Below are 5,342 nucleotides of genomic sequence, written 5' to 3' on the forward strand. Positions count from 1 at the left end.
TGCCCCCCGTCTAAAATCTACTGTTGGGTGGAAAAAAAAATATAACGATGGTAGTAAGTATATCAAATTTATAAGTAAAATTATAACGGCTATGATTGCTTGAGAATTATTAGTAGTTTAAGAGTAAATAATTGCCCTTTAAGGCGGGCAACGCTCCCGCAGTCGTTATAATGCTGTAGGTGTCCATCGGCGGCGGAGATCACTTACCATCAGGTGACCCGCATGCTCGTTTTCCATCTATTTGGCAAAAAAATAGCAGCCTAGGGTATAAAATATACCTAAACTTGGAAGATTCCGTCGTGCACAATACGAAATCCTTAGAAAAATATTACTTGATTTTTTGCAACGGCTACGGAACCCTATCTTGGGCGTGTCCGACACACTCTTGGCCGGTTTTTTAACTAACAATGATTAAAGGAATGCACTGAACTTGCCTGGAAAAGGTGCTTTAGAACTATAATTTTTGCTCACGGCTTAAGATTAGGAATAATCTAGTTTTTTTCTGTTTCGTGGGAATAATCCTGTGTTTTTTTTTTCAGAAAGACACCGAGGGAAGATGCCTAATAAGAAACGAAACAGACGACCGTCAAAAAGAGATAGTAGCAGTAGCTCAAGTGACAGTGACGGTATGTAACGTACTAGTTTTCAATGATTACATTATTGACAATGTCAAATCTGAATAGGTACTTTAATCTACAGAACTTGTCATGTAGAACAGACAGGGTGAGGAAACGATTGGTCCTTCTTAACCAATTAAAAAAAACCGGCCAAGAGCATGTCGGACACGCCCAAAATAGGGCTCCGTAGCCATTCCGAAATAATTAAGTAATATATTTCTAAGGATTTCGTATTTTACACGGAATCTTTCAAGTTTAGGTATATTTTATACCTTAGGCTGCTATTTACTCTTAAACTACTAATAATACTCAAGCAAACTTAGCCGTTATAGTTTTCCTTGAAAGTTTGATATACTTACTACCATTCTGAATTTTTTCTAATTTTTTCACCCACCGGTTTAGATTTTAGAGGGGGGGACGCTCGATTTTAATGAAAATATGCACTTTAAAGTTGAATATTTCGCAAATAAATCACGAAATCGAAAAATCGTCTTAGTAAACCCCTAATGATTTTAAAAGACCTATTCAACGATACCCCACACTATAGGGTTGGATGAGGAAAAAAAATCACCCTCACTTTACGTCAATAAAGGTTTAGGTTATCATAAAAAAAATTTTTTAAAAAATTTTAATTGTACCATTTTGTCGGCATACTTTACGTATATATCTGTGCAAAATTACAGCTTTCTAGCATTGACAGTCACTGAGCAAAGCCGCGGACAGACAGACAGACAGACATGGCGAAACTATAAGGGTTCCGTTTTTGCCATTTTGGCTCCGGAACCCTAAAAATGGAAGAAGTTCTCAAGTCGACGCGTATTTTAGTTTTTTTAATGTATGACCATTGACCACGCAGAACTTCTTACAGAGTAGTCCGATTTTGATAATTCTTTTTGTATTAGATAGGGTAGCTACTGGTATGGAATTGGTTGGTACTATATAAATTGCGGAAAAAAAACCCCAACGGTGGGGAAAAAGTATAAAATAAAAACATTTTAACAAAAAAATTAAACCGCCGAAGAAAGTGAAAAGCAAAATATGAAGAAACCTTTTTTTTTAACCTTAATCTAGTACTGTAGGAACTAGGCTGTATACCGCTGGCAGGTGGTAAAACTGACCACTTGGCAGGTTAGATTGACAGCGGGTATTACATGCCGGAGCGCAGATTGCTCCCGATAGCCTAAGCGGCTGGTGCTATGCTATGTAAATGTATTTTTAAGCTCTGAAATAAATCCAAATGATTGAAGAAGTTGTTTATTTTGAACTAAGTTTAAAGTCACGCGCGTTGATCCCCAGTACCTAAGCTCTTACCTAGTTACAGTCCCCACAAGTGGTGGAGTTAGGCGCGGTCGGTGTACTTTTTATGTTTTAGCTATCGCTTCAGAAGACGACGGAGTACCGCAGCGATTTCAGCGGTCTATGGACAATTGTTAAGAAAGACGAGCTTTGATGACAAAAAAAGCGCATGAAAAGTGAAGCAATTTGGTAAATGTATCGATTTTTGAGGAAGCAACTGTGAGTTATTTTATTTTTTCCCTCTATCGCAGTGTTTAATAGAATTTGCGGGCAGATAAATTTTATTACGCAGAAGAAAGAAGATGGCGGAAAAATTCGCAGGATATTCGGATGTGGACGATTTTATCCACCAGTTTGAAACTATTGCGATCATAAAGAATTGGTCCGCAGATCAGAAGCGAGTAGCGATCGCACTCTACTTAGAAGGGCCTGCGTTGTCCTGGTACAAGGCCAATTTTACGACATTGGAGTCGTATGATTTAATAAAGCAGAGTTTGGTGGAACAATTCCCGTCGCAAGAAGACTATGCACAGTCTTTTTATTATAGAAAGCAGGAGCCGAAAGAACCGCTACTATCATTTTATTATGACCTAGAAAATTAGCGTTGAAAGCAGGGATCACTGAAGATGGCAGATTTATCAAGCATTTTATTAAGTCTATCAATTCGCAATGGCAAGCACATTTAGCGTCCAGATTATTCGCGTCAAAGGAGGAGCTAAGGAAAACGATTCTTCAATTGTGTGATGTATTTAATACAGAGTTGAACATGAAAACACATAAAGTAGAACTGCCGATTAATATTACAAAAGATTATCAACACTCGTGGGAGCAAGGAGATGCTCCACCTCTTCGATTCACGCCGCGTTCGGAGTATAACACGTCCCAACGCCGCCAACAATGGTATTTCCGCAAGAAATACACCAGGGAACATCATGTGTGCCATATGGAAGGTATAAGTTGAGGCCGCGGCAGCTACAGCCGGTGCCGCAGCAGCATCAGGGGGATCAAGGCAATAATGATGGTTTCCAAATCAATACGATTTTTTCTAGTGATTTTCCCGATGTTTGTACTGTTGAGAAAAATAGTCTGAACACGTTTGTGCCCGTAGAGCTCAATGGCAGGATTTGCAAGGCCCTCGTAGATAGTGGTGCCAATGTGTCACTGATATCTGTTTCCCTTGCAGAGGAAATAAACTTAAAATATGAGCACAAGCTCAGTGATCCTTTGCGCGTAGCAGGAGGCTCCATGATACAGCCTATAGGAATTGTAAATACATATATTTTGATAGATAATTATTATTGTAGAATTAGACTGTTAGTAATAAATGATCGCACAAATTTTTGCATTCTAGGGCAAGATTTTTTGACTGCAAATAATGCAATGATTGATTTTAGTAGTCATACTTTGACTCTGAATAAAAAAATTCCGTGTCAATTTTATTCGAAAATTTAATGACACGAACAACTTTTCATTATTGACTGAAAAGGTTTGTGCAAATCAAGTTGCCAAAGAGGTTGAGTGCGAGCAAATTAACTCCTTGACCGTGGAAAGTAAAGCGCGATCAGTAAAAAAATTGTTAGGGTTCCGTGCTTTAAATACTTTGCTTTAGGTTCGAGTGAAGGAAAGTTGGAGAAGTCGAAGTCAATTGGGAAAGCGTCGAGGATCGATAGAAAGATGGAAAAAAAGGATGGCGAAAAAGGCGAGTTGAGCTCGAAGCCTGAAAGGGTACGAAAGTCGGAAAATTTGCAGATGGGTTCGGCAGGTCTGATGAAGGAGCGAGAGGAACCTTCTGGTTGTTATGTAAGAGTGGCAATGCGACGACGTGAGAACGGAAACGGACCTGATAGATTCCATAGAAAAGGTAATAAAAAGTCACGTCATTATCTAAGTTATGTTAATAAAAGGTTTTTCCCACAGCAAGGATCGCTAACTGAACGAAACATAAAATTTAAAAACGTTCATTTAGGAGTGAAAGGGACGGAAAGTGATGGCTGTCTCAAGCCGAATGAACTTTGTGGTTTGACTGAAAACTTTTTAAAAGTTCACCCGAGAAGTTCTGTGTCGACGGTTAGAAAAAAATTGACACGACCAATGATTGACAATGTCATTCAAATGTAAACATTGTAAATTTATTTTTTGCGATTGAATTTTATAATTATAGGTAATTGAATTAAAAGTTTTTTGAGTAGGTAGGAAATTAATGATATAATGAATTTATATGACTAATGCGTGTTGTAATATTACTATGTGACTAATATATGTTTTTTTTCGTGTGTTTTCATATTGGGAGATCAATTAATTAAATGCAGAAATGAGATGGCAATCTGCAGCAGCCATGCAGTGGCTGATGAAAACTGATGGCAGCTCCCAGCTGCTCTTGTCAAAACTGATGTCTGACGACATCGCTGGAAAACCAAACAGATAACTTTTATTTACATAGTGAACTTAATATAATTGTTTACATATTCAACTTCACGAATATGAGATTGCCTGTTCATACATCTCCCAATGTGAACTGTAATCATATATGATGTGAATTTCTATATATAAAGAATGAGTAGTTTTAGTTTATCTCAGCATGTGGGAGTACTTCATACCTTCATGTGTTCAATATGCCCAGAAATATGTGGTGTTAATTGATGGTGTATTTAATGATTGATTTTCTGTGCCTTTCAATAGTTTTCAAGCAACAGAAGTTCACACAGCCAACTGGGATCGCCGATGAAGCTTGCCCAGGGGTCCACACTTGGATCCATGGCTGTGAAATAATAAAAAGATGGAAACCCAGCGGCTATTGCTGTCGTTGTGGAACGGCAACTCCGCTAGGGGGTGCTGAGGAACCTTCATCACCTGATGAAGGATGATGGGCATGAAGCAAGAATGACGTGCCGGGTTGCACAGGCAATGTCACGCGTCTTTAGTAGCTAGGCTTTTTACTGAAAAGGCGCCGTACCTTTTTTGTTTCGGGGTTTTTGGGCGGCGAAGCCCCATCCTTGATTTGAAAATTTTGAAATATATAAACCTATTTATGATTGTAGTAACATAGACTAGAATTTCATGAAAAGGATGTGACTAGTCTTTAGCAAAGACCCTTTTCTGTCTGTAATGTCCCCGTTAGGTAGGGCCGTAGATTAGGTCCCCACCTCTGTGAGGAAGGAGGATATGTAGGAACTAGGCTGTATACCGCTGGCAGGTGGTAAAACTGACCACTTGGCAGGTTAGATTGACAGCGGGTATTACATGCCGGAGCGCAGATTGCTCCGATAGCCTAAGCGGCTGTGTGCTATGCATGTAATGTATTTTTAGCTCCTGAAATAAATCCAAATGAATTGAAGAAGTTTGTTTTTTGAACTAAGTTTAAAGTCACGCGCGGTTGATCCCCAGTACCTAAGGCTCTTACCTAGTTACAGTCCCCACAGCTACCTATAT

The 5,342-nt window shown here is 38.9% G+C and overlaps 1 protein-coding gene across 1 annotated transcript in view; it reads left to right on the forward strand.

The window, feature by feature from the left end:
* Window positions 1–5,342, forward strand: part of kl-2 (dynein heavy chain 2, axonemal kl-2) — a 112,528-nt gene that overhangs the window by 54,518 nt on the left and 52,668 nt on the right. The gene's annotated exons all lie outside the window — the stretch shown is intronic.

Source organism: Choristoneura fumiferana, chromosome 10, assembly GCF_025370935.1.
Source record: "Choristoneura fumiferana chromosome 10, NRCan_CFum_1, whole genome shotgun sequence".
In the NCBI taxonomy this organism is placed as follows: domain Eukaryota; kingdom Metazoa; phylum Arthropoda; class Insecta; order Lepidoptera; family Tortricidae; genus Choristoneura; species Choristoneura fumiferana.